The following is a 25556-nucleotide window of genomic DNA, read 5'->3' as shown; positions in this document are numbered from 1 at the left end:
GTCATGCCCCCATGCCAGCCCCCTGCCCTATGCCGGGGGAGCTCGCAGCCATGATCTCAGCACAGGTGAGGCTGAGTCATTCTGTGTTGGCTTCTGCTTTGGCTGCAGCCTCCGACCTCACCATGAGAGTAAGGGACAAATCCAAGGGGTGTGTCATCCTGTTTTAGAAGTGTGTCCTGCCAGACAGCTGTCCTGCTTCCGTGCTGTTGTGGCCCCCGGGTTCATTTTCTCTGCTTACAACTGACCACAAACATAGAGGCTTAAAACAGTACCCGCTGATTATCTCCCAGTCAGAAGTCTGAGGGCTCAACTTCCCTGGTGGCCCAGTGGTTATGAATCTGCCTGACCAGCAATGGAGGCGTAGACATAGAGAACAGACTTATGGGCATGGACTGGGGAGGAAGGAGAGGGTGAGATGAATGGAGAGAGTGGCATGGAAGTATGTACACTACCATATTAAAATAGATAGCCAATAGGAATTTGCTGTATCACTCAGGGAACCCAAACTGGGGCTCTGTAACAACCGAGAGGGCTGGGAAAGGGTGGGAGGTGGGAGGAAGGTTCAGTGGGAGGGACCGTATGTATACCTAGGGCTCATCCATGCTGATGTATGGCAGAGATCAAACCAGGATTGTCAAGCAATTATTCTTCAATTAAAAATAAATAAATTTTAGAAAGATTACTGCAAATCATTTTTTTTAAAGAATCCACCTGACAATGCAGGGAACACAGGTTCTGTTCCTGGTCTGGGAAGAATCCACATGCCAAGGGGCAGCTAAGCCCACGCACCACAACTACCGAAACCCACATGCCTAAGACCCCGTGTTCTGCAAGAAGAGAAGCCACCGCACTGAGAAGCCTGAGCATCACAAGGAAGAGCAGCGCCCCCACTTGCCACAACTAGAGAAAGCCCATGTGCAGCAGTGAAGACCTAGCACAGCCAAAAATAAATAAGTAAATAATTTTAAATAATTATTTTTAAAGTCTGAGAGCTTGGCGAGGTTCTCTGCTTAGGTCTCACAGAGTCAAAATCAAGGAGCTGGCAAGGCCAGGTTCTGAAACTCAGCAGAAGCTGAGCACCTAGATCACCAGACACAAAGCTTCCACTGGAAGGCGGCCTCCAGAATCCGCCCAGCCTCCTGCAAATCCCTCACCTGGGTCCCCAACACCGTTTCCCAGTGCCCAGGGCCTCCTGCAAATATTTCCATCGCTGACTGGGGGCCTGACCACACAGACCCCGAAGCTGTTTGGCCTGCATCTGGTTATCTCCCGCCCTGGCTGCTTCCGACCCACAGGAGGGTGCCTCTTGGGGCTTGTGCTCACCTAGCCAGAGCATGTGACCAACTCACGCGTCCTCCGTGAGTCCTGCACTCACCCAGTGCTGTGATACACCCTCAGTTTTCACCTGCAACAACTCTGAAAAGCTTCCACTAGAATTTGCTTTGCGGTGAAGGAAGGCCCCCTTGTTCCTCCTTCCCCATCCCAGCCTCCACGCTTCAGCATCCACAGAGAGCCTCCAAAAAACATCCTGTGTAGCCTTTGCTACACTGCAAGCAGCCTGAGGTCAGAGACAGGGCCCTTTTCATCTCTGCATCTTGGGCACTGGGAACAGTGCACAGTGTGGGGCAGGAATTCTGAGACTCTCATCGGGTACGTGAACCATTCACCTGTAGAATACAGGAGGGAATACGGAGGTTCCTAGAAGCTGCCTCTGAACCAGGCTGCCAGAACCTGGAGGACGACTCAGATTTACTGACACACAGGGTCACTCCTTCCATTCCTCCATCTCTACAAAAGAGAAATGGCAGCTGACAAGGATAAGAGCAGTCATCATTTTAATATTTCATGTCCCCGTTCAAAGTGGTAGTGAATCCAGGGCTTGCTCTCCTCTTTCCTATTGAGACTCTATTTGGAGCTCATATCATGGAAACCAATGAGACTTATGGTAGAAGAGTTGGAAAGTATCAAACGTTGAAGTGGCAAGAGTCTAGCTAACCCTGCCCTGGAGTTCTCTTGGATTGGCTCAGAACCTGGGAGGGGAAGGCAGTGATGGAGCCGTGACCTGGGACTCAGATGGGCAAGGAGAGAAATGCCATGCGCTACCTCGTGTATCATCCTTGCAGTACCAGGGGGGAAGAAAATCTTTATCCCTCCCTAATTCATCCAATTATCTGGAAGCTGCCGGCAGACAAGCCCCCCTCCCTTCACTGAGTTCACTGCAGCTGGCGCCCCCCGAGAGAGGTGGCATCAGCTGCTGGTGGGCTCGTTTCAGCCGCTCACAGCTGCTTCAGCAGCAGGGTGAGAAAAAAGAGTTCTCTAGCTTGGTCTCTCTGGGTTCATCACAAAACATCTCTTGAAATGCTCCAGGAATCAGGCTGGAATTTATCATACTTTCGGGGCAAGTAAGTCAACCCAACGAAAAGATTTGCCGCAACCACTGAGCATTATAATCACATTAGAAATGGCCTTTCAGAAACAATGGTATAAAACCTGAAGTTTTATAGAGAAAAAATTTCAGGTTGAACATGTTTACCCAGACCATGCATGCAAGCTGGAAGGTTGGATGCTTTAAACACATCACCTCCTCGTAGGTTTTCTCGAGACTTTTATTTGTTGCCTATGTGATTGTCTACTTCACCCCTCACTCCCCTCTGACTACAAGCTCCATGAGGTCAGGGTGGTTTCTGCCTTTTCAATCGACCCCACCAGAAAGCTTAGTCTCTTACTCAGGAGGCATTTATTAAATAATTGTTGGATAAATAAATAAGTGGATAAAGTTTCTCTTTAAAGCAGAAAGGAAAACCTGAGGACAACTGAGCAGTGATTGATAGTGTTTGGAAAATTACAAATTGCACTTAGATATGTATTGGTATTCTGCTAACTCTCGCTCACAGATGTAGCACACATGTTAGGGAATAGGTACTGTTTTTTAACTGAAGAGTTGATTTCTACAGAAACATGTACTAGCTTACAATTAAGTACTATTAGATCTGAGATGTTGCTAAACCTTCTGGGAACCCTGGTCATTGGACCAGGTGAGCGCGACCCAGTCCCACAGGCACAGCGCCCAAGGAAATCAGCAACAAAATTCAAGCCAGTGCAGTCCAGGCATCCAGGCATGGGAAGACCCTTCAGGCTTTTAGCAACACAGTCTACACTCCAGAAGATGAGCAGGGGGCAACAGAGGATGAGATGGTTAGATAGCATCACCAACTCAATGGACGTGAAATGGAGCTAACTCCTGGAGACAGTGGAGGACAGAGGAGCCTGGCTTACTGCAGTCCATGGGGTCACGAAGAGTTGGACAAAACTTAGCAACTGAAGAACAACTAGCCCATCCAGGTTTTACCAACATGGTCTACCCTCTAGGCACAGGAAGACCCATCCAAGTTTTGAAAGCCCCAGTGGAGCTGGTGTTTGCTGAAACAGGAATACAGTCCTACCAGAGGAGCCTGGCAGTGAGCCTTTTCTTTCCTGACTCATCTGCAAACTGACCTTCAACCTCCTCAGCCTGGCTGGGGAACATTACTTTGCAGCCATAAAAAGGAAGTCTTTTCCATCCAATTCAAAAGACATCAAGGTCATGATCCCCTTTCCTTTCTCTAACTACTCTTCAAAGAGTTTTGAGGGAACCAGATTTTTCAGTGGAAGTGAGTGACAGCAGATGCCCAGCCCCTTAAGAGACTGTAATGATGTATATTCATCTCACTTCCTGACCATCTTGACAGAGCCAACCAAGTTACTTGATATTCTAGTATCCTGAATCCCTTGCTCAGAGAATCTCACTTGTTTATATAAAGGGAAACTGAAGCCATACAGTAGGCTCCATGAGAAATTGCTGCTGCTGCTGCTGCTGCTGCTGCTGCTAAGTCACTTCAGTCGTGTCCGACTCTGTGCGACCCCATAGACAGCAGCCCATCAGGCTCCCCCATCCCTGGGATTTTTCAGGCAAGAACACTGGAGTGGGTTGCCATTTCCTTCTCCAGTGTATGAAAGTGAAAAGTGAAAATGAAGTTGCTCAGTCATATCCAACTCTTAGCAACCCCATGGACTGCAGTCTACCAGGCTCCTCCATCCATGGGATTTTCCAGGCAAGAGTACTGGAGTGGGGTGCCATTGCCTTTGCCGATGAGAAATTGCTAGAGTTCCTCAATTAGATTTGTTGTAGGACACCCACAACAAAGACTCCCTCCTCCAACAAATGAAACACCAACACAGCCCCATGAAAATAAGCTTCCCTGATTCTTCCCACCCAGCACAGAGTGTCAAAAGCATGGCCCTTCACCCTTCCATATTCTTTACCCCATGTCCATGATAAATTAAGTCCTCTCAGCCTAGTTGAAATTTCCCTTTCAGGCATGTCACCCACCCCACAAGAAGATGTTATACTATAAGGACTGAGAGTGTGCCTTCTGGAGTTGGATTGCCAGAAAGAGCTTCTTAACAGCTGATTGACCTGCAGCTAATTATTTAACCTCTCTCAGCCTCAGTCTCCTCATCTGTAAGATGGGAATAAAAAATAGCTGCAATGTCAAAATGTTGCCATGCTGATCAAAATACACAATCCTTAGTGAACCCCTCAGTAATTGTTCACTTCAGTCATTCAGTCATGTCTGACTATTTGCAATCCCATAGACTGCAGCACGCCAGGCTTCCCTGTCCATCACCAACTCCCGGACCTTGCTCAAACTCATGTTCATTGAGTCGGTGATGCCATCCAACCATTTCATCCTCTGTCGTCCCCTTTTCCTCCTGCCTTCAATCTTTCCCAGCATCAGGGTCTTTTCTGCTGAGTCAGTTCTTTGCATTAGGTGGCCAACGTATTGGAGCCTCAACTTCAGCATCAGTCCTTCCAATGAATATTCAGGACTGATTTACTTTAGGATTGACTGGTTTGATCTCCTTGCAGTCCAAGGGACTCTCAAGAGTCTTCTCCAACACCACAGCTCAAAAGCATCACTTCTTCAGCACTCAGCTTTCTTTATGGTCCAACTCTCACATCCATACATGACCACTGGAAAAATGATACCTTTGACTAGACAGACCTTTGTTGGCAAAGTAAGGTCTCTGCTTTTTAATATGCTGTCTAGGTTTGTCATAGCTTTTCTTCCAAGGAGCAAGCGTCTTTTAATTTCATGGCTGCAGTCACCATCTGCAGTAATTTTGGAGCCCAAGAAAATAAAGTCTCTCACTGTTTCCATTACTTCCCCATCTGTTTGCCATAAAGTGATGGGACAAGATGACACGAATGTTGAGTTTTAAGCCAGCTTTTTCACTCTCCTCTTTCACTTTCATCAAGAGGCTCTTTAATTACTCTTTGCTTTCTGCCATAAAGGTGGTGTCATCTGCATATCTGAGGTTATTGATATTTCTCCCAGCAATCTTGATTTCAGCTGTGCTTCATCCAGCCCAGCATTTCCCATGATGTACCCTGCATATAAGTTAAATAAGCAAAGTGACAATATACAGCCTTGATGTACTCCTTTCCCAATTTGGAGCCAGTCCATTGTTCCATGTCCAGTTCTAAATTTTGCTTCTTGACCTGCATACAGATTTCTCAGGAGGCAGGAAAAGTGGTCTGGTATTACCATCTCTTTCAGAATTTTCCAGTTTGTTGTGATACACACAGTCAAAGGCTTTGATTTAGTCAATAAGGCAAAAGTAGATGTTTTTCTGGAGCTCTCTTGCTTTTTCACTGATCCAATGGATCTTGGCAATTTGATCTGTGGTTCCTCTGCCTTTTCTAAATCTAGCTTGAACATCTGCAAGTTCTTGGTTCACATACAGTTGAAGGCTGGCTTAGAGAATTTTGAGCATTACTTTGGTAGCATGTGAGATGAGTACAATTATGAGGTAGTTTGAATATTCTTTAGCATTGCCTTTCTTTGGGATTGGAATGAAAACTGGCCTTTTCCAGTCCTGTGGCCACTGCTGAGTGGCAAATTTCCTGGCATATTGAGTGCAGCACTTCTACAGCATCATCTTTTAGGATTTGAAATAGCTCAGCTGAAATTCCATCCCCTCCACCTGCTTTATTTGTAGCAGTGCTTCCTAAAGCCCGCTTGACTTCGGACTCCAGGATGTCTGGCTCTAGGTGAGTGATAACACCATCATGGTTATCTGGGTCATGAAGATCTTTTTTGTGTAGTTCTTCTGTGTGTTCTTGCCACCTTTTCTTAATATCTTCTGCTTCTGATAGGTCCATGCCATTTCTCTCCTTTATTGTGCCCATCTTTGCATGAAATATTCCTTTGGTACTTCTAATTTTCTTCAAAATAATCTTCAAGGGCTTCCCTGATAGCTCAGTTGGTAAATAATCTGCCTACAATGTGGGAGACCTGGGTTTGATCCCTGGGTTGGGAATATTCCCTAGAGAAGGGAAAGGCTACCCACTCCAGTATTCTGGCCTGGAGAATTCCATGGACTGTATAGTCCATGGGGTCACAAAGAGTCAAACACAACTGAGCATCTTTCACTTTCATTAATTGTTAATTTTTGTTCATTCCAAATGCCCTGGCCAAAACCTAATTCTTTCTGTTTCCAAATATGCCCATGTTTGCTTGTTTGTTTGTTTGTTCTGCTTCTATACCTCTCTTTCCACCATTTTTCCACTTTCTCTTCTCCTCCCAGCTCCTTCACAGAACAGACTAAATGTTTCCTTTGCCAGGAAACCCAACTTGTTTTCCCCAAATGGAAGTTTGCCTCCCTCCTTGGAACCCCCTCTGTGCTGTGTCTCTTCTTCTCTTGGTGAAGAAGAGCCTGACTCAGGAACCAACCCCCTATCCTTGGACTTCTGGCTCCATCTTTGCTCAGCCTTGGGATGTTGGCAAGTTTCCACATCTGTGTAATGGGTATAACATAAGTAACCATGGGAAGGATTAGATGAGTTACTTATCACAGTGCGTGGTAAGTTAAAAAAAAAAAAAAAAAAGCTCTGTATTGTTCTTCTCACCATGTCATATTTTCCGTCTCATTTACAGGTTTCTCGATGCAGCAGGTAATTTTGTCTGTCCTGCATCAAGTCTTGCAGGTGTCACAAAGGTGACTGTATATCTAGGTTTGCCTGTTATCCCAGCATAGATGTTAATAGTGACTGCTTTCACCCTAAAAATGCCACAGTTTAGCTGTAAAATGATCCACCCCATTACTCGCTTGGTGAATGTGTATTGAGTAACTAAAGGAAGGTAGGAATGAGGCTTATTGATCCAGGTTCCATGACTCAGTTACACCCTTCACTCCAAACTCAAGGCTGAAGACTGCTTCCTCACATTCTTCCCACCAGCAACCTCCAGGCATCCTGATCCTTGGGACCCCTCCACTCTATCAGCGTATTCTGATTAATCAGTCTCTCCCACTTCCTGTCATTTGCACACTTGAAAGCCCACACAAACTCATTCACATTAAGAGAATAATATATGATCATAATTTAATGAGATGGGTGGAAAGAGTCTTTAGTTTAACATGAAACAGTACTTTAACCCCAAAAGATGAAAATTCTGGCATCAGAGATAGGCTATTGTAGGCATGGTCATTTGCCGGGGGAACCACCATAAAACATCCTTTTGATGAATTTGTATTTATTTTCTGGAGTAAGATGTAGATGTCTATCCCTGCTAATCCTGTGATCCTCCTTAGCTCATATGGTGATGGGGCCTTTTAGCCTAACGACATACGACATATGAGCAAGACAGCCTTGCTAGTCGTTGACAAACTCCACTCTGAAGACTGAGATGATGACCAGGGGAAAAGGACTTGCTGGAGAACATTCCAGGAGCAGTAACAAACAAATCCCAAGCCTGGGGGTCAGAGACTGAAGAGGGAACTCTCAGGGGAGTGGGGTTCCCAGGGACCCACCCGGAGATGGAAATGTAACACAGGAGGAGAGTAAAGACCTGTTCCACTATGATCCAGATTCCTGGAGTAATTCTCATCAGCCAGGAGTAAGATGAATTTCCAAACACTGATGGCAGGATTAAATGTATACATCCACTTCTTTAGCAAGCTCCTTTGTTGTTGGTTTTTTTTTTTTTTTTTTTGGCCGTGCCATGTGGCTTGTGGGATCTCAGTTCCCCAACCAGGAATTGTACCCAGGCCACCTGGGTTTTCACTTTTCACACAGCGAAAGTCCGGAATCCTAACCACCAAGCCACCAGGGAATTCCCAGCAAACTCATATTGAGTGCCTATTATGTACAAAGGACTGGGTGAGGCTTTAGGGTGGGAGATGGTGATAGGCATCAGTGTGGCAAAAAAAAAAAAAAGACTATTTCACCAAGATCCTTAAGAATTAGCTGTATAGGTAGAGAAGAAGCAAGTAAAACAAGAGTCTGCTGGTGTTATACAAGAAATGGTATGGAGCTAGCTGGCACCAAGATTTCAAATCACCTGATGAAGAGCTGGAAAGGACTTTTTAGGTACTGTCCTGGGGTTCTCAGTGATGGTAGGAAGTGGGATCCTCCCAGTTTAAGAGGCTAGAGAGCAAGCCCAGCGTATGGGACCCTTCTACATCACTCTAAAATCAGGAATGAGCACAGAGCAGGTCCAGAGTTGACTCTATCTCAACTTTCCTGGGAAAGTAAAAGAGAGTCTATGAAGACTAAATCTACCATCAGTTTTAGAGGAGGCAAGCCTTGTTCCAGAATTAACAGAGCAATTAACCTGAAAAGCTGCAGAAACACACAGAACCTGGAAACTTTCAAAACATGTAATTTATCCAATTAAACATTTTAAGCCACTGCCAGCCACAAAGGGTTAGTATATTAGTAACCAAAAAGGTCTCTAATTCCTTGACTCTTAGGTTATTTCATCTAGCATCCAGGATACATCTGCTTGTATCATCCAAAGCATACTATGAGATATAATTATATGGAATTTTATTTAATTCTGTTTCTATTCTATGGCCCATATAGTCCTCATAGTTTACATAAGGTGTTTGGAGATGGTGTTCCAGCTTTTAATAAAGCCTCTTTCCTTTCTTTCTCACTCTTGTCCATGAAGTTTTCCTTGACCCAACCCCGTCTACAGAGAACCACCCCCCAAAAAAATCCTACCCCTACATCACTCCCCTGACTCTTGCCTCATGTTTGTCTTGCAGCTGCTGCTGCTGCTGCTAAGTCGCTTCAGTCGTGTCGGACTCTGTGCGACCCCATAGATGGCAGCCCACCAGGCTCCCCTGTCCCTGGGATTCTCCAGGTATGAACACTGGAGTGGGTTGCCATTGCCTTCTCCAATGCATGAAAGTGAAAAGTGAAAGTGAAGTCACTCAGTCGTGTCCGACTCTTTGCGACCCCATGGACTGTAGCCTACCAGGCTCCTCTGTCCATGGGATTTCCCAGGCAAGAGTACTGGAGTGGGATGCCATTATAAACTCTTTGAGGGGAAGAATCGAGTCTTCTGTTGATCACTTGTGGCCCCTAGTAGAATGCTTGGCACCTAATGGATCCTAAATCCATAACAGACACTAACCCACTGAAGCCAGCACGGAAACCTGCAGCTTTGCAAGGACACAAGGCCGACAAGTAAACACGCTTTTCAATCAGATCTGCCCACAAAGAATGGTGTTTGAGTCTGTATCACTTAAGAACTTTCAGGTGGCAGAAAACCGAATTCAAATGCCTTAAACAATAGACGGAATTAATTCACTCAGCTCGCCGCAAAACCAGGATAGTCTGGCTTCAGTGATATTCGGATTCAGAACTCAAATTATTTCATGAGAACGAGGTTCTCTATAATCTCAACTGCATCTTCCCACATCCTGACTTTGCTTCTTCTCTCCTCTTGGGGACAAAATGGTTATGGTGACAGCCTCGGACCTAATGATGTCCAAGCCAATGGAAGAGTGTCACCATCTATCCTAAAGTGTCTCATGAGAGCTCATCAGCTCTGATTGTCTCACTTGCAGGTCCCTAGACCCATCACAAGGGCCATGGGAGTGCAGTTTGCTGGGTGGCTTAAGCCTAGATCCTGTGCTCCACTCCTACACCCCAGGAATTTGTGCTTTTGTCAAGCTTTCCAGGCTATTCTAGTTTACATTAAAGTCAGAGAACCACTGGATGTGGCCACAGGAGTAGCCAATCAAGACAGTAAAGGCGGGAAGCACAGACAGTATTGTCTGAGACACATATGGAGTTATGGAGTTGTTTAAGGTGTCAGGACTTGAGTGGGGTGGCAGTCAGTGAAAGACTGTCAGCCAGAGGTCCTGCCTGTCAGAGAGTAACTTTCGTTTAATAAGACTCATAGATGCTTTGAGACTCTGGTCTCTATCTGATTCAAAGTCACGGACTTGGGAAATTTCAGCTTAGAAAAGACCTTAAAGTGAAAGTGAAAGTGTTAGCTGTGTCCAACTCTTAGTGACCGCATGGACTATAGCCTGCCAGGCTCCTCTGCCCATGAAATCCTCCAGGCAAGAATACTGGTGTGAGTAGCTATTCTCTTCTCCAAGGCATCTTCTGGACCCAGGGATAGAGCCTGGGTCTCCTGTATTCCAGGCAGATTTCTTACCATCTGAGCCACACTGGCTCAAGCATAAGAAAAGACCTTAAAGGTCCTTTAATTCAAACCAAATCACCATTTGATCCACAAGCCCCCTGAACATTATGCCTTACCGCCCAGCCATTGCATAAATAATTCTCCCGACAGAGCAGTCCTCACTCCTCAAAGTAGCCAAACCATCTTCTAATCCTCCAGATGCTTAAAATTTCTTACTCTAGCTGGCAGAAATCTTTTTGTAAATTTCTTTCATCAGTCTTGCTTGTATCCGTGCAATGCTATAGGACATTTCTAGTCCCTGTACCAAAAAGCAACCCCCTCGCACATTGTATTTGAAGAGAAGTTAACACTCAGTGTCCTCGAGCCTCCAGGATAAATAGCCCTGGCTCTGTCCATCCTGCCTCAGATGATGTGGGATCTTACCCCTTTACTCCTCTCTCGTGAAAGTATTGTAGATGGTCTGTGTCCACCCCCACCCCCCGCCCTCAAAAGTGTAGTGCTTAGAACACAGGCCCAGCAGTGGTTTGATGAGAGAAGACTAGAACTACTGTCTCCTTCTAGATGCTACATTTTCATTACCCTATCTCAACATTGCTGTAGTTTTCCTAGAACCACCCCTCAGAGTTCACTCATAATGGGCTTCCTCCTAATTTCCCCTATTCTGGCCTCACACTGCTGCTAAGCTTCATCTCTCCCATTCTATACCCTGTGGAGCTTGTTTTGTGAACCTAAGTTTATGACTTTGGGGATAACTGAGTGAATTTCAGGCAGGAAGAATGAACTAAGCAATTCTATTTACTGCTGCCTACTCATGAACAACTGTATTCTCTCAAATAACATCTCAGAATTTAAAAAATAAAACTGAGCCAATATTGAGCTCTTAGCATGTACCAGTATGGAGAACATGAAGATGAATAAGGGGGGATTTGCTTGCTTTTGGTAGGGCTCAGGTTCTGGCTGAGGAAATGGAACTCATCCACAAGCCCCTGGTGCAGGTGGCAGGTACTTTGGTGATGGTACGCAGAAGCTGTCCTCTGTCTCTGCCCAAGGACTTTGGGGTCTTCCCTACATGAGCTGATATCAGAGCTGGATATAAAAGGATGTGATTTCTGCAATAATAAAAGGAGAAACCAGGCATCCAGGCAGCAGGAGTAATATGCAAAGATCCTCAGCAGTGGGAATCTAGGGAGAGTGGGGAGGGAGTGAGGCTGGGAAGTAAGGTTCCAGCTAGATTGTGAGGGCCTGGAAGGCTCTACTGAGTCTGAATTTTATCCTGTGGTCTCTCAAAAGAGGGTTCAGTTCAGTTCAGTTCAGTCGCTCAGTCATGTCCGACAATTTGTGACCCCATGAATCGCAGCATGCCAGGCCTCCCTGTCCATCACCAACTCCAGGAGTTCACTCAAACTCACATCCATCGAGTCGGTGATGCCATCCAGCCATCTCATCCTGTCATCCCCTTTTCCTCCTGCCCCCAATCCCTCCCAGCATCAGGGTCTTTTCCAATGAGTCAAGTCTTTGCATGAGGTGGCCAAAGTACTGGAGTTTCAGCTTCAGCATCATTCCTTCCAAAGAACACCCAGGACTGATCTCCTTTAGAATGGACTGGTTGGATCTCCTTGCAGTCCAAGGGACTCTCAGGAGTCTTCTCCAACACCACAGTTCAAAAGCATCAATTCTTCGGCGCTCAGCCTTCTTCACAGTCCAACTCTCACATCCATACATGACCACAGGAAAAACCATAGCCTTGACTAGATGGACCTTTGTTGGCAAAGTAATGTCTCTGCTTTTGAATATGCTATCTAGGTTGGTCATAACTTTCCTTCCAAGGAGTAAGCGTCTTTTAATTTCATGGCTGCAATCACCATCTGCAGTGATTTTGGAGCCCCAAAAAATTAAGTCTGACACTGTTTCCACTGTTTCCCCATCTATTTCCCATGAAGTGATGGGACCAGATGTCAGATCTTTGTTTTCTGAATGTTGAGCTTTAAGCCAACTTTTTCACTCTCCTCTTTCACTTTCATCAAGAGGCTTTTTAGTTCTCTTCACTTTCTGCCATAAGGGTGGTGTCATCTGCATATCTGAGGTTATTGATATTTCTCCCGGCAATCTTGATTCCAGCTTGTGCTTCTTCCAGCCCAGCGTTTCTCATGATGTACTCTGCATAGAAGTTAAATAAACAGGGTGACAATATACAGCCTTCACGTCCTCCTTTTCCTATTTGGAATCAGTCTGTTGTTCCATGTCCAGTTCTAACTGTTGCTTCCTGACCTGCATACAGGTTTCTCAAGAGGCAGATCAGGTGGTCTGGTATTCCCATCTCTTTCAGAATTTTCCACAGTTTCTTGTGATCCACACAGTCAAAGGCTTTGGCATAGTCAATAAAGCAGAAATAGATGTTTTTCTTGTACTGTTTTTCGATGATCCAGCGGATGTTGGCAATTTGATCTCTGGTTCCTCTGCCTTTCCCAAAACCAGCTTGAACAAAAGAAGGTAAAGATCCTCAAAGAGGAATTGAAAAATGGAGACAGTGGAAGCCAGGAGATCTAATAAGAGATGACTATAGTTAACTGAGGACTGGTATCTAGAATAGGTATCAATTTCCTGCACATCAATAAGGTAAAAGCAGAACAGGAAAATAGGTAAGGATGTGAACAAGCAGTTTGTAGATCAGAAAACATGAGTGGCCTCTAAATGTTTGTAAACCTCACTAGCAATCAAGGAAATTAAAATTAAGACCACAGAGTGCTGTCTTTTCACAATGATCAGATTGCCAAGAGTCTGACGATACCACGCATACATGAAATACTCACACGCTGAGAGTAAGAGGATAAATTATAGGCCAGCTTTGGAAAGCAATTTGTCAACATCTAATAAGCTTTCAGTGTGTACACCTTTGCATCCAGGACTCCACTTTCCAGTATCGGCCCCACAGAAATCCTACCGTAGGTTCACAGAGACATATACGAAGATGCTCATTACAGTGTTGTTTGTAAAAAGAATAATTTTTTGTACTGAAATATGTCCCCCAAGGGACCTATATTGAAGCTTGCATATGTGAACTCCAATGTTCATTTATTGAAGCCTTAACCCTTTGCTACCTCAGAATGTAATTATATTTGGAGATGAGGTCTTTAAAGAGGACTGGAAAGACCTTCTGGAGAAGGAAATGGCAGCCCAATCCAATATTCTTGCCTGGAAAATTCCATGGATGGAAGAGCCTGGCTGGCTACAGTCCACAGGACCGCCAAGATTCAGACACAACTGAGCATGTACGCACACACTCTTTAAAGAGGTAACTAAGTCACAGTGAGGTCAGGACGGTGGATCCTTATCCACTGGACACAGACAGGCACAGAGGGAAGACCACATGTAGACATGGGGAAGTGATGCCAACTTCAAGCCAAGGGGAGAGGCCTCAGAAACACCCAATGCTGCCAATGCCTTGCTCTTAGACTTCTAGCCTCTGGAACTGCCAGGGTACCAATGTCTACTATTTAAGCCATCCAGTCTGTGATACTTTACTATGGCAGCCCTAGAACACTAAAATAATAGACTTTACAATGGGGTCATGAAATTAAAATTAATTCAATGAAAAGAATAAACTAGATCCACATGTATCAACATGGATATAGTTTAATAACATAGTGTTGAATGAAAAAAGTTGCAGAAAGTATATCCAGGATGAGATCAATCATATGACCCAGCCGGGAAGGAGAAATTTCAGGCCAGTAGTAAAGGAAGAGGAGGGAAGGATGGGAATAGGATGACGGGGAGGTAGAAAGGGCTTCATCAGTAAGATTATATACCTAATGTATTAGTATTGGGTTGGCCAAAAAGTTCATTTAGAATTTTCTGTAAGATCTTACAGAATATACATATACTGTAATAATACACATAGAATGTATAAAATATTACTATGTATAGAGCATATGATGTGATTATATATATAATGCATATATTATATGTATATAATGTATACATCTATATGTATCATATACAATGTGCATCGTGCATGCTAAGTTGCTTCAGTCATGTCCGTCTCTGTACGACCCTATGGACTGCAGCCCGCCAGGCTCCCTTGTATATGGGATTCTCTAGGGAAGAAAACTGGAGTGGGTTGCCATGCCCCTCTTCCAAGGGATCGAACCCACATCTCTTACATATACCTGCATTGGCAGATGGGTTCTTTACCAGGAGCACCACCCGGGAAGCCCACCATATACAATATGTATGTATATATGAGAGAATATAAACGTTTGTTCAATTATGGTGGAAAGCATGTTTTGCTTTTCTCTGCATTTTCTTGTAGCTTAAAATATTTTCATCATTGGTAAACATTGTTTGACAAGGCAATTCGGAGAGTCTGGGAGAGAAGTGTTGAAGACCTGAACTCAGACAGCACCTTGGGGAGAAACTCAGCAATCTCACACTTTCAGGGACTGTTTCTTCATCAGCTCTTGTTATACATTCCTTTTCTTCCAGGCGGTAGTGTAGTAGGCTTGTTCCAAATGGCCGAACGAGCAGCTGTCTTCCAGTACAAGTCCCATGAGCTGCAGTGTCCTGAGACTTGATTCATGTTCTCCTTTTAAGTTCTTTCAGCTCAGGAAAATGGAAACCTTTCCTAGGTGTACTTCTAGCGAAAGCCTTTGCCCAGGTGGTCTTGCCTTTAATAATCTCATAGCATGTGTGGATAGTGGACCTGGTGTTGAGTTTCTAGGTACCCAGGCACACACGTGTCCATTTTGCCCCAGAATGCCATGGCATAAGGCCCATGAAACCCGGGGACAGACTTGAAAGGGCCCCCAGGGTGTATTTTTGGTTCGCCTGTGACCTCCAACCAGATCGCTTTCGCTGGCTGAGTTGCCCACCCATGAGCTGTTTCCCATTTAGTGAAGCCAGAGCTTTGGACCAGATCTCGTCCATCCTCTGCTCTGACCATCCGCTGGGTGGTGAGAGCTCAGGTCTCACACAAGCCTGGCAGGCGGGCTCAGCCCTCCCTCCACACAGTTGCCTGTAAAATTGTTCAGTACTTTTTATCTTGTCCTGAAGAGGCAGGTGTGATGCTCACTTTTGAATCTTAGCATATCAATCAACACCTCCAGTGGAGGCATTGTGAGATTTTACAGCCAGGAAATCAACCCAGCCTTTGCTTCTCCAAGCATGTTGTGGCTACAGAGGTTGTACAATTTACTTGCAAAGCAAAGTGTTCGGCTCAATGTGGATCTACATTTGCTTCCAGCTTGAAAATTGTTATCGCTAAAATTCCAAATCCAGAGAGTCCGACACCTTGGGCTCTGTTTCTGAGGCTAAGGTGGGATGTGTCAATTGGAATCAACCAGCCAATCAATCAGTATTTGTTGGCTCCTTGTCCTGTGCTATCAGCTAAATTGTGAACTTGCCTACGGTGCTCCTGCTTTCCCATCCCCGCATCCCTGCACCTTCTGGGCCCCCTGCCTTATTCCAACATCTAGCACCTTCCTTTTCCCTCCTTTGCCTGATCCAAACTGGTCTCAGGAAAGAATCCACCTCAGTCACTGAGCCCTTGAGCTCACCCTGATCAGAGGACAGCTTTGTCTCTTCCTGGGGGACATACGAGCATCAGAGAAAAGCACACAGCAAGTGCAAGTTTTCTCTTCTTTAAAAATTGTATTTATTCATTTATTTTGGCTCTGCTGAGTCTTCATTGCTGAGCGGGCTTTTCTCTAGTTGCAGTAAGCAGGGGCTTCTCACTGCCGGTGCTTCTCTAGATGTGGGGTGCGGGCTGCTCATTGCAGGGGCTTCTCTTGTGTGGAGCACAGGATCTAGGCACTAAGGCTTTGATAGTTGTGGTTCCTGGGCTCTAGAGCAATAGTTACAGTGTGTGGGGCTTAGTTGTTCCATGGCATGTGGAATCTTCCCAGACCAGGGATCAAACTCATGTTTCCTGCGTTGGCAGGCAGATTCTTTACCACTGAGCCACTAGGGAAGCCCAAGTGCAAGTTTTTTAATCTGCCATCTTTCTTCTACTCTTTCAGCCCCACGGCTCTCTATCCATAATGTGGTGAGAATGAATCCTGACACCTTTTCTTACCAGCTTGCAGCAGTGTGCTCAACTCTGAGCCTCAGTATCCCCATCCATAAAATGGGCAAACAGTGCCTACCTTTCCAGGCACTATCCAAGGTTGATGCACTCATGTGCTGTAGGGGCACTTGGAGGATGCCCAGCAGCAACAGCTTTTGTTACAATCGTAGGCTTAGAAGCGGGCAGGAGGCCTCCCCTGGGTCCCCCACTCACATCCCTTAAAGTGCTGGGTTATGCGCTGGGAATTTCAGAGGAAGAAACCCCAGTTCATGCTTCTGAAGGTCTTTGGGGGAGCTAACAGCACAGCAGGAAAAGAGTGACCAAAGTCCAGAGGCACCAAGAGTAAACTAACCCCCAAGGATCACAGAACGAGAGACTGGAATGCCAGGTCTGCGACAATGAGCTGTAAAATTAACTGTGAAATTAACCCCAGCTGAGGTGCTGAGACTGAGAGCTTCCCATCCCCACTCTTCGTCTAACTGCCAGAGAGCCTCTGGGCCTACATCTCCTCAGCCCTAAAACAAGAGATTTGGACCAGATTAATGTCTACGGTCTGCTTCTGGTCTCACACGCTAAACTGTTTTTAATTCTCTCACTTCAAACAACTGCCACCCTTTCCACCTTTCTTCTTTCCGTGTACAGTTTTTAATGCAATAAACAAACTAAAGATTCCTGCTCACACAGAGTACACACTTAAAACAGGGTGGTGAGGGGCGGCAATAAAAAGAAGCATGATGTGCAGGAAGCCAGGTGGATAGAAGGGCTCTAGAGAAACAGCAGGCAGAGGCTAGGGGGTGGGGAGTAAGAGGGGGTGCTATTTTAACCGAGAAATGTCTTCTCCAGAGACAGAAGATGAGTGAAGACCAGAAGGAGGAGAGAGAGAGAAGTGTGGACAGCTGACTGGCCGTAACAGGAAGCCAGATGGAGAGGCAGAGTGCGGATGCAGGTGGCAGGTAGACATGCTAGGAATCCATGAAAGCACCTCTTCCCATGATTTCTCTGTTCACAGTAAAACAAGAAGTGAGGTTATCAGCTGAGTGTAAAGATGAGGATGGAGATGTTAGTGGCTGGGGGGGAGGAGAGAAGCTATGAAGTATTTATATATGAGGGAGAAACAAGTATGGACAAGCGAAACATATAATCCTTTCTGTGCTATGAGAAGCTGGTTCAAATGCCATTGCAGAGGTACAATGGAGCATTTTTTAAATCCATTCATATATTCAATTGGCAAAAGGTGAGTAAGTGCTCTTGGCTAGCAACAGGTTGCTGCTGCTGCATCATTTTAGTTGTGTCCGACTCTGTAGGACCCCATAGACGGCAGCCCACCAGGTCTCCCCTGTCCCTGGGATTCTCAGACAAGAACACTGGAGTGGGTTGCTATTTCCTTCTCCAATGCATGAAAGTGAAAAGTGAAAGTGAAGTTGCTTAGTCATGTCCGACTCTAGCGACCCCACGGACTGCAGCCTACCAGGCTCCTCCATCCATGGGATTTTCTAGGCAAAAGTACTGGAGTGGGATGCCATTGCCTTCTCCAAGCAACAGGTTAGGCAGGGCCAAAACAGGAAGTCTTTAAGAAGGACCACCACACCTTGCTAATGGCCAGGGTTGTCCCTGAGACAAAGACTTGAATGCAAATAGTTTGTTTGGGAGGTGGAGGTAGGAGCATGGGGAAATGACCCAAGAAGGGAAGAAGTCAATCCAGGGTTTATTAAGGAGCAGATTACTTCTGTGGACAATCTCACCAGGGGCCTCTGGGAGACTACGTAAAACAGACTCATCCCAACAGAGGAAGCTGGGTATCCACATGCCATCACTGGCTGTGGGCTGCTCCTGGGTTGTGCACAAACCCTGGCCTTTCCAGCGTGCTCCAGTGAACAAAGACCTCAGGTTAGCAGTCAGAAAATGTGAGCGTGTATAAGAACAGTGGGGCTTCCCAGGGGGCACTAGTGGGAAAGAACCTGCCTGCCAACACAGGAGACATAAGAGATGTGGGTTCCATCCCTGGGTCGGGAAGATCCCCTGGAGGAGGGCATGGCAACTGACTCCAGTATTCTTGCCTGGAGAATCCCATGGACAGAGGAGCCTGGTGGGCTACAGTCCATAGTGTCGCATAGAGTCAAACACAACTGAAGCAACTTAGCACGCACCCACACGTGAGAACTGTGAGTGTCAAGAAAATACGAACAGGCATCAGCAATATCTATGCCACTGTTGGAAGCCTCTGGATTTAGATGAAAGAGTATATGTCTCCTTACGTATAAGACGCAGTCTTCCTTTCAAAGAATTAATTTATTGGAGGAGGCTAAGAATAGGCTCGAGCCTGAAAGAAAGAAAAAAGAAAATAAATCTAAGAGAAGAAACAGGAAGCACAAGCTAAAAAACACCAAGTGAGTCTAGTCTACATGGGGTCAGAGGAGAAAGAGGTCTTCCGGGATGGAATGGAAGGCTTCGCAGAGGAGGGTACCCAACTGGGTGGCAACTGGATGAACAGAAAAAGCAACAGAAGGCTTCGGGCGGGGGGAACCTGCTTTCCTGGGGCAGGCCTATTCTGCCTTTGTGGCCAAAACGGACTCAAAGACAGACGGCGGCTGCTGCTGACTCGGGGGCTCCAAGGTGTGGCAGAGAAAGACTGATGATCATCCAGAGCCACCTCTGGCCACCTGCGCCCTGCAGGTGCGAGACTGCCTTGATTTGCAGCCGAAGCTTCTGTTTGGGAAGCAGTCGTGGTTCAGCAGCTCCGCTTCAGGGAAGCGTAAAACAAAGGAGATTCTCACGGGTTGTTATAAAGCAGTCTCAAAAATATATCTGTGATATCCAACCTTCCTGCACAGGGCAGCTGCAGAAGACACAGCCGTGATTCACCACAACAAATGATCCCGCCGCATCCTCCTTCCTGCAATGCCACCAAAGTTGGAAAAGTTTGGACTGTGTTTTACCCACCCCTGGTCCCCACACTCAGAGGAGGGGGGTGGGCTGAGCATTTGAATAGCGTCTTCTGACGAGGATAAATTAATTAGGACAACACAATCACAGACATCCACGCGGGTTTAGGTGTTCTAATGAGGCTGATGATTGGATGATGCTGAGTAAGGTCAGCATGGCCTGGGGGCCTGATTGCTGTTCTCTCTGCCTGGAGATCTGTGGTGCCCCTGGAGTTAACCCCCTCCATTCCTGAGCATATCTTTCTCCCATCCCCACACTCTGAGCTACAAACTCTTGCCTAGTTTTCACCATCAGTCTCACGTCCTTGCTTCCAAACTCATCCTTTTGGGGCCAGATAGCTGATAAACTAATCATCCTCAAACAGAACTGGGTTCAGTTTGCCCCTGGGGCTCAGGAACATTAATAGCTCCTTGTGACCCAAAGAATAAAATCCACATTTGAACACAGGTCCCCCATCAACCGTCTCTGGCCCCTTGCCTTCCACCATGTCAGCCCCCTACTTCCCATCAAGGCTGTCTGCATTGGCCAAATTCCTCAACGTGTTCTCCCGCTGTGAGTCTTGTTAGTTCTGGTCCAGACTGTCACTTTTCCACTCTCCCCACCTTGAAGAAGACTGTCCTCTCATCAGCAAATCCCTTTCTGTGGCTGAAGCAAAAGAGGTGCCAACTCTGAACCTTCCCAAAGACGAAATAGCACTGGGTGATGAGTGATCAGGTACGTCCGTCAGGTCGAGACCCACACGCTCGATGATTGAATGAGCAAAGGAAGGAGCCCTTCCTGGGCACCCGCCTCTGAGTCTGATAATCCTCCCTGTTATGGTGAAGTTTGGGCAAGAGCAGGTCTACCTTCTGGTTTAATTGGTGGTGATTAGTGACTCTGCGGAGTAGATTTCAGTGTTTTGTCGTGATGCCTGTGTTTTGGAACTGAACGACGTTCCTAGGGAGAGAACCTGGCAGATAATCCAGCACTCAAATTTAAACTCGGCTTTTGTTTCACTCTGCTCATGCACCACACAGGCAGTGGTTGTCAGGAAATGGTGATAAGAAAATGTTATTTCCTACTGGAAATGACCTTTTCTCCCCCCGGGGAACAGTACATTTCAGCGATCGTGCAGATGGCGGTCCACTTGCAGGGCTGTTGGTGTCAGTCTCCCCCGACCTCCCCCGATTTGGCTGTAAGCTCTCTGCCTGCTTGCTTCACTCTCTTCTTCTCAGTCCCTCGCATGTGGCAGGTCCTCAGCACTCAGTGAAATCAGGTACAAAAGCGAGTATTTCAAGTAAGAAATGAAATCGTAACAAATGATAAATTCTAAAAAGCTGGCAGACACTACCAATGTCACATAATCCAGAAAAATACATTCGTCCGCATTAAATAATTTCATTATTATTATTGATTAAAATAATTATTTAATAAAATGATTACTTTTATTAACCAAAGACATCGCCACACCCCTCGAATACTAAACTTTTAAAGACTAATAATCTTATGCATTTGATGCTTGGAAGAATTTCCACAGACTAGTTTCTGGCTTCATGTTTCAAACCTGATTTTTCTCCACTAGCCACACACTTCTGGTGCCGGGTGCCATGGGCTCTCTTCAGATAGTAACCTGACTTTGGCCTACAACCTTTGTGTCCCATTACAAGGTGAATGGACAAAGGCACCAATAGAAGCCTCCGTGGAAGCTGTTCCTCCACTGGGATGACTGTGTGTGTGTGTGTGTGTGTGTATACTCAGTCAACTCTGACTCTTTGTGACCCCGTGAACTGTAGCACACCTGGTTCCTCTGTCCATAGAACTTTCCAGGAAAGAATACTGGAGTGGGTTGTCATTTCCTGCTCCAGGGGATCTTTCCGACCCAGGGATCAGAGTCTCACAAATCTCCTGCATTGGCAGATGGATTCTTTACCACTGAGCCACCTGGGAAGCCCCTTAATTATAGGTAGGAGTGACCAAAAACCATACATGTAACCAGCTAAACTCCAGCTGTCTACATTCTCAACTCAAGCTCTCTTTATCCAGGTCTAAGAAAACCAGAGGGCCACCAGAAGGCCACCAGATGTGATAGAATGTGTGCTGGCAAGAAAGCTGCCCTGAAGAGTCAGCAGTTGTAAGCAACAGCTGTTTAAACATCATTGGCACATTTTATAAAAACATACGACCACGTGAAGACATCACAGGAGGTCCTGCGAGGGCTTCAGAAGGACCGGTATAGTCAAGAACCCTGAACCATAAGCCTCACAACTTCACAGGAAATCTTCACCCTCTTTGCCCTCCCCTACTTCAGGAAGGAGAATGACCAACTGAAATAACAAGAAGAAAACCATTTTGTTTTTCATTTTGTATTTTGAATTGGGGTGCAGCCAATTAACAATGTGATAGTTTCCGGTGAACAGCGAAGGTACTCAGCCATAAATATCCTTGTATCCATTTTCCCCCAAACTCCCCTTCCATCCAGGCTGCCACATAACATTGAGCAGAGTTCCTGTGCTATACAGCAGGACCTTGTTGGTGACCCATTTTAATTATAGCAGTGTGTACATGTCCATCCCAAACTCCCTAACTGTCCCTCCCCATATCCTTCCCCCGACAACCGTAAGTTCACTCTCTAAGTCTGTGAGTCTCTTTCTGAAGAAAACTGTTTTAAATGTGCATGAGTTCATTTGCTGCAGCTGCCTTAACAAAGTACCATAGACCGGGTAACTTAAACAATAGCAGTGTGTTGTCTCATTGTTCTGGAGGCTGGAAGTCTGAGATCAAGGTGTCAGCAGAGTTGGTTCCTTTGGAGGGCTGTGAGGAAGGGATCTGATCCAGGCCCCCCTCCTGGCTTGTAGAATGATGACTTCCCTGTGTCACTTTATATCATCTTCCCCTGATGCATGTTTTTCTCTGTGTCCAAACTGTCCCCTTTTCTTAAAGGCACCAATTACATTGGATTAGCACTCACCCTAATGACCTCATTTTAACTGGATCACCTTTGCAAAGACCCCATCTCTAAACAAGGCCACATTCTGGGTATTAGGACTCCCAACATATTATTTTGAGGGAATACAATTCAACTCACAACAGTGTAAAAATGCAAATTGGTATGTGCATCTCTGCAGAAAATTGAGGGAGAGGGAGAGAAACCCAGAGAGACTGAGAGAGAGAGAGAGAGTGAGGGAGGGAGCTGTTATCTTGTTTACACTTTGCATTTAGAAAAATTACCTCATTAGCTGTCTGTCTACATCCAGGCCCAGCTGCAACCACTAAATCAATCATTTAGGGATCCATTTGCCTTTCTTGGACACTATAAATGGCACATTTTTGAATCTGTTTTGATTTTGGTGGCTGGTCTCAAATGTCAAAAATGATGGAGAGGATAAAGAGGCTGAAATCTGAGGACAGAAAATGGGGCCTTGTCTGGCTGAAGGATGAAACAGAAGAAGGTCAAGGGCCCAGAGAGGATGGGACAGGAAATAAGGACTGGTCTGCAATTCTAAAGTAGCCTGTGATGGCCGCTCACTTTGCATTTGAAAGAAGTAGGTTAGGGATGAGCAAGCCCTATTGACATAGAAGGCAATCTAGGGAACTTCACCCAAGAAGTGACAGAAGATGAAAATATAAATTCAAGAAAAGAGGACTTCCCTAGTGGCCCGGTGTTTAAGAATCCACCTGCCATTGCAGGGGGACATGGATTCAACCCCTGATCCAGGAAGATCCTGTGTGCTGTGGGACAACTCAGCCTGTGTGCCACAACTACTGAGCCCTCGAGCTCTAGAGCCAGTGCTCCACAACAAGAGAAGTGACCACAATGAGAAGCTCACTTGCCCGAACGAGAGAAAGCCCATGAGAAAGCCAGCTTGCAGCAATGAAGACCCAGCACAGCAAGAACTAAATAAATAAACATTTTAAAAAATAAAATAAACTTAAGACAAGGTTGCTTAAATTATTGGCTATCACGGCCTTCTCCAGTTCATTTCTGGGAGTCCCAAGAGGTGCCTTGAAGGTGCTTAGAGCAGCTGGACGTTGGAGAAGCTCTGCCCTTGCAGGAGGCGCACACAGCCCTTCATGGACCCCACTTGTGGACTTGGAACTCTGGCCCCTGCTTCCTGAGGACTTGGGAACAATGACCATGGGGGGAAAGCAGAGGTGAACTGTCACAGCCCTGCAGTGTCCTTTCCTGCCCTATGCCCTTCTTCCAGCAACTGCAAGTTCTTAGAGCTACTGGTTCTTGCAAACTGAGTCCTGGAGGGAGCCCCAGACTCCCAACTCAGCTACAGCCTGAGCTCCAGCCTGACAAAGAGGAAGGAGGTTAAGTGTGTGCTTTGTGAATTTGTCATTGTTTAGTCCCTCAGTCCTCTCCAACTCTTTGTGATCCTATGGACTGTAGCCCACCAGGCTCTTCTGTCCATGGAATTTTCCAGGCAAGTAGTGGGTTGCCATTTCCTTCTCCAGGGGATCTTCTCTACCCAGAGACTGAACCTGTATCTCCTGTACCTTCTGCATTGGCAGGCAGATTCTTTACAACTGAGCACACAACACACATGTGAATATGAGCCCTGTTAGCAGTAGAATCAAAAGGCACATTGGAAAAAGATGGAGAGCAGGCTTGCAATTCCAAACGATCACTATTATAGCAAAACTGGAGAATCTGCCGTGTCTCCTGGCTACATATATAGCCTGGTTTTCCTTAGACCAGGTTTTTACTAACCACACACTGTGACCCACTGGAGAATCATAAAAGCAGTTTAATGAGTTATAATCAGCCTTTGAAAGAAATAAAAAACAGGATAGAAAATTCAAAGTGCAGCATACATCAACAGTAGAGTTTGATGAAATTTCTGTTTCCCTGACAGATATGTACGTGTGTGTAGGAACAGAATGTGAACATATTTCTTCTATGACTTGAGGCAGGAGACACTGAAATGCACTGATCTAGACCAAGGCCCTTAGAATACTTAAACCTATATAACCATGTGCAGGAGAACTGGCTGGGAAGCTCATTAAAATGCAGGTTTTCAGGTACCGCTCTCAAGGAGGGTTTTTTGAACCCTTCATGGGGCCTGTGGATCTGCATTTAACAAGCTCCCCAAGTGGTTCTGACATATTTGTTCTGCAAAATATAATGCTGAACAGGGATTGCTGTATCCAGCAGGGGAGGGGGAAAAAGTGTATTTGACAGGTGCCCAATATGCTACTGGAGATCAGTGGAGAAATAACTCCAGAAAGAATGAAGGGATGGAGCCAAATCAAAAACAATACCCAGCTGTGGATGTGACTGGTGATAGAAGCAAGGGCCGATGCTGTAAAGAGCAATATTGCATAGGAACCTGGAATGTCAGGTCCATGAATCAAGGCAAATTGGAAGTGGTCAAACAAGAGATGGCAAGAGTGAATGTCAACATTGTAGGAATCAGTGAACTAAAATGGACTGGAATGGGTGAATTTAACTCAGATGACCATTATATCTACTACTGTGGGCAGGAATCCCTTGGAAGAAATGGAGTAGCCATCATGGTCAACAAAAGAGTCTGAAATGCAGTACTTGGATGCAATCTCAAAAATGACAGAATGATCTCTGTTCGTTTCCAAGGCAAACCACTCAATATCACAGTAATCCAAGTCTATGCCCCAACCAATATCGCTGAAGAAGCTGAAGTTGAACGGTTCTATGAAGACCTACAAGACCTTTTAGAACTAACACCCAAATAAGATGTCCTTTTCATTATAGGGGACTGGAATGCAAAAGTAGGAAGTCAAGAAACACCTGGAGTAACAGGCAAATTTGGCCTTGGAATATGGAATGAAGCAGGGCAAAGACTAATAGAGTTTTGCCAAGAAAATGCACTGGTCATAGCAAACACCCTCTTCCAACAACACAAGAGAAGACTCTACACATGGACATCACCAGATGGTCAACACCAAAATCAGGCTGATTATATTCTTTGCAGCCAAAGATGGAGAAGTTCTATACAGTCAACAAAAACACGACCAGGAGCCGACTGTGGCTCAGATCATGAACTCCTTATTACCAAATTCAGACTTAAATTGAAGAAAGTAGGGAAAGCCACTAGACCATTCAG

This window comes from Bison bison, unplaced genomic scaffold, assembly GCF_000754665.1.
Source record: "Bison bison bison isolate TAMUID 2011002044 unplaced genomic scaffold, Bison_UMD1.0 scf7180017864487, whole genome shotgun sequence".
Classification (NCBI taxonomy): Eukaryota; Metazoa; Chordata; class Mammalia; order Artiodactyla; family Bovidae; genus Bison; species Bison bison.
Note: the sequence above shows the minus strand (reverse complement) of the source record.